General features: G+C 39.3%; 1 long non-coding RNA gene across 1 annotated transcript; it reads right to left on the bottom strand.

The window, feature by feature from the left end:
* Window positions 1-9703: 9703 nt before the first annotated feature.
* Window positions 9704-12662, bottom strand: LOC107078742 (uncharacterized). Its single transcript, XR_001479708.2, has 2 exons — window positions 12267-12662; window positions 9704-10683 (listed from the first exon to the last, which is right to left on the bottom strand). It is a non-coding gene; the product is annotated as an uncharacterized lncRNA (long non-coding RNA).
* Window positions 12663-13160: the final 498 nt, after the last annotated feature.

The raw sequence follows: 13160 nt of genomic DNA on the forward strand, positions 1-13160 counted from the left end.
GCACAAACACTTCATACGGGGCAGGCAAAACCGAAGGATTGTGGATATTCCACCTCACCTCATCCAATTGCTCAGAACCGAGACGTAGCTGACAGAGCAACGGATGTTGGTGTTGTTTTGTGATCTAAAACCAAACTAAACCAGCTTCATGTATTCTTCATGTATTCTGGCCATTACAGAGAGAAATCTGTATTTTCTTGCCTAGAATTCTATGAAGCACAGTGCTGTATCTATTCAGATCTGACTGTATTTGGTATCAAATGTCGGATGCAACTAAATCTTGCAGCTACTAGACTGAGGTTGTGGTATTTGGTTTCTACAGGGTTTCAAGCCTAATTGACTTGACCATGGGTACCAGTGTGCGTTCAGCAATTAAAAAGTCTCGGGTATTCTTGGACCCAAGTGACACTGTTGAACTGGGGTTCTATAGGAACGCGGGCTAGCTAGGTCTCTCTCGTTGTGACCTATTGGCACTGTTCTTTAATTCATTAATAAATCAATGATAATGATGATGATGATGAATTCCTTGCACTTCTAAAATACTTTGCTGGACACTCCACTCAAAGCGCTTTACAGGTAATGGGGACTCCCCTCCACCCCCACCAGTGTGCAGCCCCACCTGGATGATGCTACAGTCCGCTCCCCACACACCAGCTCTCAGTGGGGAGGAGAACAGTGATGAAGCCAGTTCAGAGAGGGGAGTTATTAGGAGGCCATGATGGGTAAAGGCCAGGGGGAAATTTGGCCAGGACACTGGGGTAACACCCCTACTCTTTTTGAGAAAGGCCCTGGGCGTTTTTAGTGACCACAGAGAGTCAGGACCTCAATTTTATGTCTCATCCGAAGGACGGCGTCTTTTTACAGTAGAGTGTCCCCACACAGCGCCCCCTGCTGGCCCCACTAACACTTCTTCCAGCAGCAGCCTTAGTTTTTGCCAGGAAGTCTCCCATCCGGGTTCTGCTGAGCTTCAGTAGTCGGGTGTATTAGACCTGATCTGCTGTGCAGGGGGGCTGCTGGTGCCCAAGGAGAGCAGTTGTGTTTCGCACAGGTGGGGCTGCATTTCAGTGGTGAGAGAAGTGGGTCGGTGTATGTAAAGCATATCAAATAAAATTATATGTATAGCACTATGGAATCCTATGAGATATAAATCGTATAAATACAGTTAATATATATTTATATATATTTGATGCTTGTTGCATTTATAATAATAAGATTAAAGAATTCCTTATGGTTTTGAGACGGCAAAAAGTTGGAAAGAAACCTATTGCTTGTGAGATGTGAATTATAAATTAACAAAACCGCAATAACGGACCTTAAAAAGTGTGTTAAAATGTTCTAAATTACATACGGTGCATTGTGTATTGCCAGCTGAACCAACAAGTGTAAACTCTGATGTTGAAAGATCTTTGATCATCTAATGCAATCACCGGTAGAAGCCTCAATAACCCAATCCCTTGCTCGGCTATTGATGACTCAACCTGGTCGCTGCAATGTGGATAAATCACATAAACCAAGGCTGTGTTACACACATGCGACAATAAATCCGGGTATGTACGGCCCCGCCCCCAAACTGTCGGAAATACACGAATGCTTCCGATGACGAGCGTTTGCAACATCTGCGGTTTCCAATCACTGCAGCCCCTATAGTAGCTGAGACCAATCACACCGTGCTGTGGTCTGAAGCCACACCAACGCCCACTTCCACAGTCAGACGCGCGATTCCCAGCAAGTAAAATGTGATACGTTCAGGAGTGGGGAGTCAGGACCACGAAGTTGACTTGTAATACAATTACGATCACGTCCTGTGGTATTACACAGGCTCTTCCCTATATTCTAAACTCAGTTACCCACTCTGTTATTACCATAAATAGAATAATTTTGTACAAAAATGATTATAAAACGTTTTCTGCATTGCAATGAAGTGCTGAGTTATTTAGCTGCATGGATACTACAGTGAGAATAACCCAGCTCTTATTAAACTTTTAGCCGTCTTGAGTTAAATTCCATAAAGCATATTCACAGCACACAAAATGTATATTATATTTACATATACAATGCCCATTTTTCAATAACTGAATTTAGTGTTTATTTTTCTTACAGTTTCCGTCACGCCTGAAAAATATTCAAGCGAATCAAAAGGTGTTCGCAAAGAACTGCACTAGGCAAGGAAGATGAGTTTATTCTGGTCGCAGCCTCTTAGAAAGGTACACACCTGGTAGCGTCCGGACAGTAAAACAGTCCTCATCCCTGGGTATGTGCCTGAACGCCAGGCACACTGGTAGGGCTGTCATGCACTAGATGGAGTATCACTGAAAGCTTATTGATCTGTTTTGGATACGGCTGGAGGTGTTTTGCTTTTGGACTTTATATGACCCACAACAAGACTGGACCCGTCTACAGTCCTGAATTTTGAAATTACACTTTTGCAGCATGTGTGATCGTGTAGCCGTGAAGTACTGAATGTGCCAATGTATTGATCAGTGAAGGGTGGGGGATCATTAAAGAGTAGCTGGCTTAGTGCTCCTTTTCAATACTCAGATCAGCTCTCGTTACGAGCTTTTTTTTTATCCGTGAATAGTAAGTTGAATAGGAGCCTCAGGACTCAGACTACATTTAGCGCTTGATCAATAATTTGTATTTCACGCTCCAAAAACTTTAATCTTTATAATTCAGCAAACAGGCGTGGATGAACATGTAACATCGAAATTGCATTATTTCTAATCTTAGAATATGAAAGATTACGAATTGTGCGGTCACCGTGAAATCCAAACTGTGATAGTTTTCCATTTAAACAAAACTTCATTTTCTGCGAGGATTCTAGACATTTCCAGTAGATGGCACCAAGTGCTTTAAAATAGATGCGTCTAGACAGCGAAAATATCCAAATGTCAGCATTTATGAAAATTCACGACGTACTTATTCGTGTCATATTGATAATCGTGTTTTAAAGTGTGTTTTGGAAATGTGTTCATGCACAAATGGAAAGTAATAATTATAATTGGGGCTTGGTTGAAATGGGATTAGGATCAGGTCATGTGGAACATCAGTAACTGGAGACCGGTTTTGTTCACTGGCTCAGGCAGGTTGAGATCTGGCGAAGAAGGAGCCATCTTTTTCTCTGCTTCCTGTTGCAAAGCATGATGGGCCTGTTTCTGGAGTCAGGGCCTGGTCTGACAACGGAGGCTCTCTGTCACCCAGGAAGTAATCCCCCAACACACAGGTGAGACATGTGACTGTCCACTGGCCATTAAGTGGTGCCGCTAAAGACAGTGTCAGCCCGTAGGGAGCAAACATCATAATTGTTGATCCTGAATTAGCAGCTGTCACAAAAATGTTTTTTCCCTGAAATTTTTCAGAGTGTGTGCAGGTACCCTGTGATGATCTGGCATCCATCCTTGTGCCTTTGCATTCCAAATAGGCTCCAAGCTGCTGAGACCCACAAACTTGAATAAGTGGTAACTATTTCTGGTAATGGATGGATAGATACTGTATACTTGTCTCTCACTGGGAGTGGGGCAGGATTAAAGAGGATGACTACAGTCCATTCAGAGGAGCTCAGGGCTGTGCAGGAGCTGTAAGATGCCCTTATCCCAGAACTGGCCCACTTCCAGCAGAGAGGATTGTGCCTCATTAGTGGGCGTAGTGATTGGGAGACACGCATCTTCCGGGCCATGTGCAGCCACACAGGACGTGACTCATTCAAATCTGAAAAAATCGTTTTTCAGGGCATGTCACTTTCAGTCTTGTCACTTCTTATCTTTTACTCTCTGCATTTATTGCAGATTATCATGATGTTGACACATTAGCTGCTCAACAAATTACTAAGTAATTTTCTTCTCTTTTTAAAAAAATATTGATTCCTAGCGAACGTTCAGTGATGTAGTCCAATGTGACAGTCACTTGGGCTTCAGTCAGGAAGCTTACTCCAGATCCCCATAATGTTTTGTGTAAACAAGTGATTTATTTTCTCTGTTCTACTGGAAATGAATTCTCTGCCAAGTCTGAAAAATCCCCTTGATCTGACCCTCTGTATATCCCTGAGGGTTTTATATATTTGGATGAAATCCTTCTCACTACCCTTTGTTCTGTACTGAAGCAATTTACCTCCTTTAACATACAAACGTCTTTGGCATTCAGCAGCCTTTGTCCCACTGTCCAGTTGTAACTATACATTGAATGCAATAGATCAGGAAGAGCTACAGGACTAAATAGGATCACCTCTGCCCACACTGTATACTGTATGCTTATTTAGACTTTATGCGCGTTCTTTTCCAGACTCTGTGGAACACTCTGTCCTTTATGATTTTTTAAATACACATATTGAATTATAGAGATTTTTAGTTTGGTTTGCTTAATGATACTGTTTTCTGCAGGAAGATTGCTGAGGGCCAAATTCTTTCGGAAAACATTTCACACCTTGCCTTAGAGGGTGAAAAAACATGTTTATTGCTCCACACTGATGTAAGTAGTTATTTTTCTACTAAAAAAAGTTTTAAGCCAGTGAAAAAAGTTCTATTTACAACTTATTTAAAAACAATTTTCTGGAATCTCTGATTTTCTGAATTTCAATCTGTTTTCTTGCTTTCCAGTTCCTAAAAATCTCTTTAGCACTGACATCTTGCTGACACTGTTTAGAGAACAGAGCAAAAGTGCTTATCATGGTTGGTGTCCCAGTGGTAGAGACATTGTTATCTCTACCTGAAATAATAGAATAAAACTGTTAGCATTACATAGGCTTTACCGTTAAAGATTTCAAATGTTTCCCTTCTAACATTACAAAAGGAGTGGCAGCTGTTCCCAATTTAATATATTATTAAAAACAAAACTAAATGTGTCATCATATTGAATAAGTTCAAGTAGGGAGCTGCGTCAGCATGCGTAGGCTGCAAAGGAACAAGTAAAGGTTTATTCTGTGCTGAAAAGAGACGAGAGGAAACACCATGTTTCGGTTGTGGAGAGTTCTTCCGGTGTGTTCATCTCACATCCCTTGTGTTTCTTTTCTTCTCTTTTCAGCACGGCATAAGCCTTTGCTTGTTCCTTTGCATCATGTTGAAAGATAATGCTGCTACAATAGTTCTACAGGTACATGGGGAGATGCAATGACATCAATGCTGGAAGTTCTTTACTGGCAATGTAAAGATAATAAAGGCCTCAGTGTATTTTTCTTCATAGCACAGAACTAAAACTGTACTTCAGGTTTTTCTGTCTGTTGTCCACAGCAGTGTCTTTGATGAACGGCAGTATTATCTTGAGTGCTCATGAATTGTAAATCACAATGGGTAAATATCTTGTCTTGCAGTGTGAGCAGAAGGAGCCTGTGTTCTAAAAAGTAGTAACTCTTTAGAAAGCGGAGGAAGTCCATCATAGCACACACCCAGGGATGCATTATTGCCATTATACTGGAACACAAATAGAAATATGTTAGCTAATTATAAATACTGTACATGCAATGAGGCTGGCATTAAATCCAAATCCTATTGAAGCTGCTTTCCCTTGTGAATTTAACACAATGCATTTACCTTGGTAGGATTGATTCTCTGCACAGGGCTTCTGTCATTGGGGGAAAGGCTTTGAGGATTAAATTTACAATGCCTTGCACAAAATATCACCCACCCTTCTTCTGAAAAGAAATTTATAATGTTACCCTCACCAACTCAGAAATTTTGTGGCTTTCCAAGTTTTTTAATCTCTTACTCCATTGTTGACCTACATCCTTTCTAACCAGTAAATCTGGTTTTGTTCACATTCTCCCCACTGTCTAGACTGAACCCCTCCGCCATTACCACCTGTTTTCATATCATTCTTCTAAACGCAAAAATATGAGCACCGTGATGTGCTTCTGATGTTGTTCACAAGTCCCAAAGCTTCCCAGATTTTGTGATTTAAACATCTGGTAAGCAGATGAAATAAGGATGTCAAGCAATAAATTAGTGAAAAAAAAAGATTTGATCTGATTTAAACACTTGATCTTTTTGCTTTCTGCTCTGCTTACAGACGAGCAAAGTCTGTTCTGAAATCTGAATCCAGGTCTATTGATTCACTCTGTCATGTTTTTCTGAAGCAGAAGCAGGAGACATTTCAGAAGAAGCATTAATGGATGTTTTAACATCACACTTCCCTGATATATTTCCCAGACATTACTGACATGCCTTTGGTGATGATACACTTTTTCTGAACCCAAATTGTAAGAGGATTTTTTGAAACAAATTATATCCTTTTGCTCTTTTGTTTCTCAAAAGTTTTTTTTTTTATAAGGAGCGATTAAGATCTACATAACAAATACGTTTCAGTGACAACCTGTTATCACAATGGATAATACCCCAACAGTATCACAGATCATACAGCTTCTGCGACTAGATAATGGACATATCTTGGAGACGAAGTGCAGGATTGGAAGATCAAACGATCTGATCAATGTGTGTTTTCTCTTATTCCCCAGACTGTATTACAAAGACCAGGGGGCTCCTGGGATAGCTGTCCAGGGGTGCCTTTGAAGCCACTACAGGGGCTGTGCTTCAAATGCTGGCATCTCAGTTGTCTCCTGCCCAGCTACTCATCAAGGCTTTAGCATTACAAGGCCTCTCGGAGAATTGAAAGAGTTTCCGAAACACAGATTTATGATCTCAAGACATCAAAGAGGCGACGCAGCTCAGCATCCCTGAAAGGAGGAAGGCGGCTGTCACGTCGGCAGGGGCTGTGCTTCACATCGGATGCAGGAGGGAGTGGAAAGAGGAGCCAGGTAAGCTTCTGCTTGCCAAGTCCTTTATCCTGTTGCAAACTTTCATCAGTGTCTGATGTTCGCCGGCACCCCAGCAAAGGCTGAGACCATGACAGGTTTGCAAAGTGAGCTCCAACCTTCAGGCCTGCCTGAAAGGAGAGCTCGGTCGCCACGGCAACACGACGGCAACTGACTGGTGTCTATTCATACTGTCTTCTGATAAGGGCTTCACTGTATTCTGGAGAAGATATGATGGGCAGTGCAGACTAGGGCATTTAACAGACTATTATGAAAATGTACATGTGCTGTTACCCAAGATACAATACTAATTGTGTTGTGATTCAAGACGATACACCACTGAATGAGGTGGTATTGGGAGAGTGGTGAAGAACACTGAGACAGCCTCCAAACAGCAGAAAGTTTCTTGTGAATTGACAGTGCCCTTTACTAGGACTGGGACAGCAAAGGCAACGCTTATTTTTGCTTTACAGTGGTTTGTGATCATGGGATAAATATGAATAGTAAGTCTAATATATGTATTATTTTCTGATAATTCCATTAATGTGCATATTAATTTTATAACAAAAGCATATTTTGTATTCAACCTAATGATTTCTTGGGAGCATGAGCACTTCAGAGACACGTTCAGAGTGGAAAAGAGGCTGTACTGTATATCCCTTTGATGCAATAATTGCATGAAGTCTTTATTCCTCGGTCTATTCCAAATGATCTGTTGGATTGGGTTTGTTTGTTTTGGTGAGCCCACTATCTCTGTTATGGTTCTTATTTAGTTTGACTTTATTTTCATTTCCAAACTTTTACAGCCAGGCCTTTGGCTTTTATTTTGACTTTTATCTCCAGACTCCAGACAAACCAAAGTGAGCCGAGGATATTCACATTATAGGATTATAGGATATTCACAGCCCCATTAAGACCCTAATTACCCAAAAACCAGACCAAAAAGAGACACCTGTCAGACGATTGTCCCAGTAGATTCAACACACCAGTTTATTTAATTAACATAAGAGGGTAAATTGAATTGACTTCATTAAAAATGAAATAGTTGGGTGTTGTACTTATTGTCATAATTTTTTTCACATGAAGTGATTATTATTAGAGTTTATCGTGAAAATGTCAGTAGAGACATTTGTGGAGGAGCAGTCTTTAAGCATAAACTACTGTTGTTTGATCTGAGCTCAAAAGCAAAACATGCTTAGGAAAAAACAGTGATATCTGAGGCAATCTCATACACCAGATTTCCTTAAAGAATAGACGCTCATTAAATATTGTAATACTCTTAATCCAGAAAGTCACTGAGGAGAATTTTCAGTACTAAATCTTTGACATCTTGGCATTAATTCAATGCAGTTCTTTTAGCACTTTTCTCCAGTGAATGTATATTTGTATTGGTATTGAAGTGCAAGGTGTACTCTGGGTAAATGATGAAGAATTCTTTGAAGATAATGTATGAGTGACTATTTGATTTGGGTCTTGGCACCTGCTTCATTTTATTGTGTGAAAGTGTGTGTTCAATTAACATTAAATGTTAAATCTTAAAGTGGCACATGAAGCATGACATTCTGGATAAATGGTGTCATTAATGAGGGTTAGTTGGAATATCTGCTATGAAATGCTTTTCTTTAATTTATTTAATAAGTGGTTTCCTAAAAGGCATAAATCACTCTTCAGCCACACATGGCTTTAAAAGTGTGTTTATTTAACAGTCCAGTCCGTGATGGAGCTTTTTTTATTCAATCTTATTTTACCTTCCTGCAATGACTGCATTGTTTTAATGACTATTCCCATTGGTGAAAATAAGATATTTATAAATTAAACACAGTCAGGAGACTGGAAATTTTTTTTAAAAAGGCATAATAGTCACTCCATTTTGAATTGTGTTTGATAGCATTCTACCAATATATTATTGTTTGAAATGAAATATTACTTTTGTGTATTCTTGTATTTGGGAAAGGTTCATGTGACATTTAGTGGTACAGTAATTTAGTCTAACAGACTTCAGTGATATGGGTCATGGTTTAAATTCCATCTGCAAGCAACAGCCCATTCGAGGCAACATCTGTTTGACCGTCTAAAACCTCCCAGATGACATTCACTGTTCCAGAAGCATGCACGTTTTTACACAGCATTGCAGTTCTGGATGTTACATCCCAAAGCTTTTGCTAGAATTTCCATTCTTTTAATCTGCCATTTTTTATAATCACTGATGACTACAGTGCGGTAAGGAGGAAGAACCTTACAGGTTTACAGCTTAATGTGTATCACTGCTCATCGGGACAGTCTGCCTGCATCTAACATGGTAATGGGCCAGCACAGAAGATCATGGGATCGATACACCTCTGCTTTCGTTGGTTTATACTGTCTGTGATGTGTGTAACTGCACATGTGTTCTTTACTGCACAATGCAAGTTCCTGGGTTTTATTAAGAAAATTTTAAGTGGTTCAGTGCTGTTCAGGAGAGGGAATCTCTTGCTCTTTACTGTGAAAACCTGACAACTCTTTGAACAAAATCCATTACAGGATTTTGATCGTTCCAATACATTAATTACTGAATTAGACCTTAATGCTAGGTTGAATTGAAACCAGGTGCTGAATATCATTTGTACTAAGGACTAACTGCAGCAAAGCTTTAATGGTCTGAAAAAAAAAACAGGTTGTATTGATCTAGCCTATTACATTCTGTCGTTAGACCTTTAAAACAGAGGCAGTTTACTCCCTTGATAAAGGCATGATTCTGATGTTGTCTACTTCATGTGAAGTTATGCAGCTGTATAGCTATAGGGAATATTCTGTTAAAGTAGTAAATCACATAATTGTGTCTCTCAGTCAAAAGCACATTTTCATGTTCTTCTGCGACTGCGGGAGGACTGAAAACATCATCATGTAATTAACACTTACGTTATGGAAAAGGGTGATTCACTGCAGTGTCAGAGAGATGTTTTAAATAATGGAGGTCAAGAGCCTGGATCTGCTGGTTTAGTTTAATACTTTATGTTCAAATTATCAGTGCTGATCAGCTGTGTTATCACAGTATGACCACAGTTCATCACATTGATACATAGACACCAATCTTCAGGATGACACCAGGCACTGCAGCACAGTATAACAACACACTGCAGATTGTGTCAGTTTACAGTCTGCCTTCCTTCACAGCACCAGTGCAAAATGGTTGGTTGACATCTGGGTCATTGAGGAGCATCTTTTGGATAATCACGTTATAGGATTAGCATAACATTAGTTTGTGTTCCCAGTTGCTTCTCCATCTGAGATATGACAAGAATTATTTACGTGCTGGATTGAGTTGAATTTCTTCGACTGTGCTCCGATAAGCTTTTAGAGTGCTTTGAGTAAGAAATTATATATTTTCATGTCAATAAACTTAAAGATATGCAGCCCAGACAATGCAAACATACATTAATTAATACTTAGCTTTGCAAAGAGCTGCACTGCCATTGTTTTTTCACTGCTTTTTGCAATCCAGCAATTCTGTATGTCAGCTCCAGATCCTAGCTTGTGTTTAGCCTTGTGGTATTATGTATATATTGTGATTTTTTTTTTTTCACTTGACATACCATATAAATTCAATCAGGAGTAAAAGTTGGGAAACTGGAAATCAAAAGTGATTGGGCCTATGATCTTTGTTATTGTACAAGCCTGGTCATTTTGATTCCTTCTGTAAGATTGCTTTTGTTTCTTACTCTCTATACTATATACTCTCTAATTTTGTTATACACTTTGGGAACTGTGTAGTTTGCAGGAATGATATGGTGGAATTTGATAAGACATGGCTCATGGCAGTTTTGGCACTGCTGAGGCCAAGTAGGTGCTGTGTAGCTCCTGACTGTGGTGAGATCTGTGATGACTGTGGTGTTAAAGACATGCCAGGCTCCCTCTCAAGCATGTCTGAACTGCAGCAGTGCGATCTCAGTTCAGAAAATGAAGTCATCCTGGGAAAAAAAAAGTATTACTGATAAAAATCTTCTTCATGTAGAAACCATAATTTTTAATGCTCTGAAGGAAAACTTCATAATGGCAACCTGACTACTCTAAAACAAACTAATATTAACTAAAATAAAAATAATGTTGTAACCTCCTGAGAATGAGAACACACATCTAATGGCAACTAAGTTGAAAAGGATTGCTTTTGGGGATTACATATAGATGAAAACAGTTTTTTTCCGCTTGATTTAGTTTTCTTAGGAATCTAGATATGAATTAAAGCAGCTTTTCCCTTTTTTACAAGTTACAAAAGTTGGCTGTTTAAGCTCTTTCAGAGCAAGACATTCTTTTGTGCCCAGGAATGCACTTGGTTGCTTTTCTTTGGACTAATTCCAGACCAGCAACATCGCATTTACAATGTTGTGACAAATGTCTGTGCAATTTTCCAAATGAGGTAGAACAACATTCTGGTCTACAACACTCTGTTTATGTGGTGTATTACTTCCCAACGTTGTCCGGAAGATGTAAAGACTGTCAGTGTAAAGACCTTTACGTTTTTTATAAAGGCGACTTCTTCAAACTCACCTTTCCCCATTTTTTATTTGTAGTTTGTATTTTTGCTATTTGAATATAGCACTCTGCATTTTATCTACATAATGTGTCGTCTAAGTCATTTTTGGAATTTCCTTTGTAGCTTTTACAGTGTTTGCTATTCCTCCTAATGTGATATCATCTGCAGACTGCAAACTTGAGTAGTTTACACATAATTTGCATAATCACTGATATAAATCAGGAAGAGCAGTGATCCTAGCACACATCCCTGTGGTACTCCACTGATCACATCTCCCTAGTTTGAGTAGTCATGCTTCTGCCTCTTCTGTGCTAGTATAATAGATCTATCTATCTAAGAGATCTTTGCCTTTCCTCAGAACTTTGCCGAATTTCTTCTATGATGAACACCTGAGTTAAACAAAAATACATCTGCTTTTTTAACTTTCAGCATCAAAATGTTTACTCCTATTATCTCTGAGACTCTTCATTCTTTACTGTTCTTCTGCTGTTATAATACCAAAAAAATCTTTAGTGTAACCCCCATTGCAATATTTTATCTTTTATTTTGTCCATGTAATATTCTTGTTTTTAATGAGCTTGCTGTTCAATACACGCTTTCAATACTGTTTTTCTCCTTATAGTTGTCTTAATTTATTTATTAACCCAGCTTTAAACTATCTGTTCTGTGCTTCAAGCAGAATATCAGTGCATCTATTAACTTTTATCTCTTACCTGTATAAAACCCTTTGCTGAAATTGTAAATATTTTTTTAAACTGTACCTATGCAGTTTTAAAATATTCTTCAAAGCATACCATATGATGATCACAGTTGCCTAATAGTTCTCTCACCTCTTTTTTTCCTGAAAGTTGCATAGCACTGTAGTATTCATCACCATCACTCTGTCAGCTACAGTATGTTTCAGTGATTCGAAAATACATCTAATTACCTTCTAAGGCAATTGATTCTTGTACTGCTAGTATATTAGTACTAGTACTAATACTAATAATACTAATAATTTAGGCAGAAGTATTTACTTACAGTACTTGGTCCTTTTTTGTTCTGTTTTTTTCTGGGCTTTTCTTTTCGTCCTTTGCCAAATTCTGGGTCATGTGTTGTGCTGTCGGAATAAAATGTGGAAGTTTGCAAACAGAGAAGGCAGGATTCCAGAGAAAACTGGAGACTTCTTCCTGCCATTTCAGTTTGTTTTCAAAACCTTTGAATTGTTGTGGATGAAGAGTGTGCTGTTTATGCAATGTCACGTGCAATGTCACCCGCCTCAGCTCCAGGATGACAGCACACTGTTGTCTCAAGACCCACATTCCTAAAAATAGAGCCTCCAGCCACATCCCCTTGTCTTTCACACTTCTGGTGTCAGTGCCATTGTTCAAAGTCGAGGCTGAGGGCTGAGGCCTGAGCTTCAGGATCATTTCTGTACTTCAGTATCTTCTGTGTCCCGGACCCGGCTAATTGACTGCTTCCGGGTCCCGGATTGGAGGGAATATGTTTTGTGATGAGACCTTGTGTTTGGTTGTTGCGATGAGATCTTGTCTTTTATTTCCTTCGACCGCCTGAGGCCAGCCTCTCTAGGTTCTTATTCCGATCATTTGGTCTGCCTGCCTCCACGACTGTAGGATTTTTACAGCTCCGGTCTCAAGTCCACGAGCTCCAACGTCAGTGCTTTCACTTTTTCACGGAGGAAGGGAATTTCTGACCGTTTTTGCAGATGTAGTTTTGCTGATTGAAGTTTTCCAGAGTATTCCAGGTATTGCACATGTTGCAGATCACAGACTTATGTGCTGTGTAATATTTTATCTTTATTGCTTTTTTTGAAAGTTTGATATTTATTTGGATATTAAGAGCATGTGTCCCAGTTTTGAAGTCATGAAATAAGAAGAACCTGAAAAATGTGGTTACTAAGGATGCTATTAGCCA

The sequence above is a fragment of the Lepisosteus oculatus genome, chromosome 12 (genome assembly GCF_040954835.1).
Source record: "Lepisosteus oculatus isolate fLepOcu1 chromosome 12, fLepOcu1.hap2, whole genome shotgun sequence".
In the NCBI taxonomy this organism is placed as follows: Eukaryota; Metazoa; Chordata; class Actinopteri; order Semionotiformes; family Lepisosteidae; genus Lepisosteus; species Lepisosteus oculatus.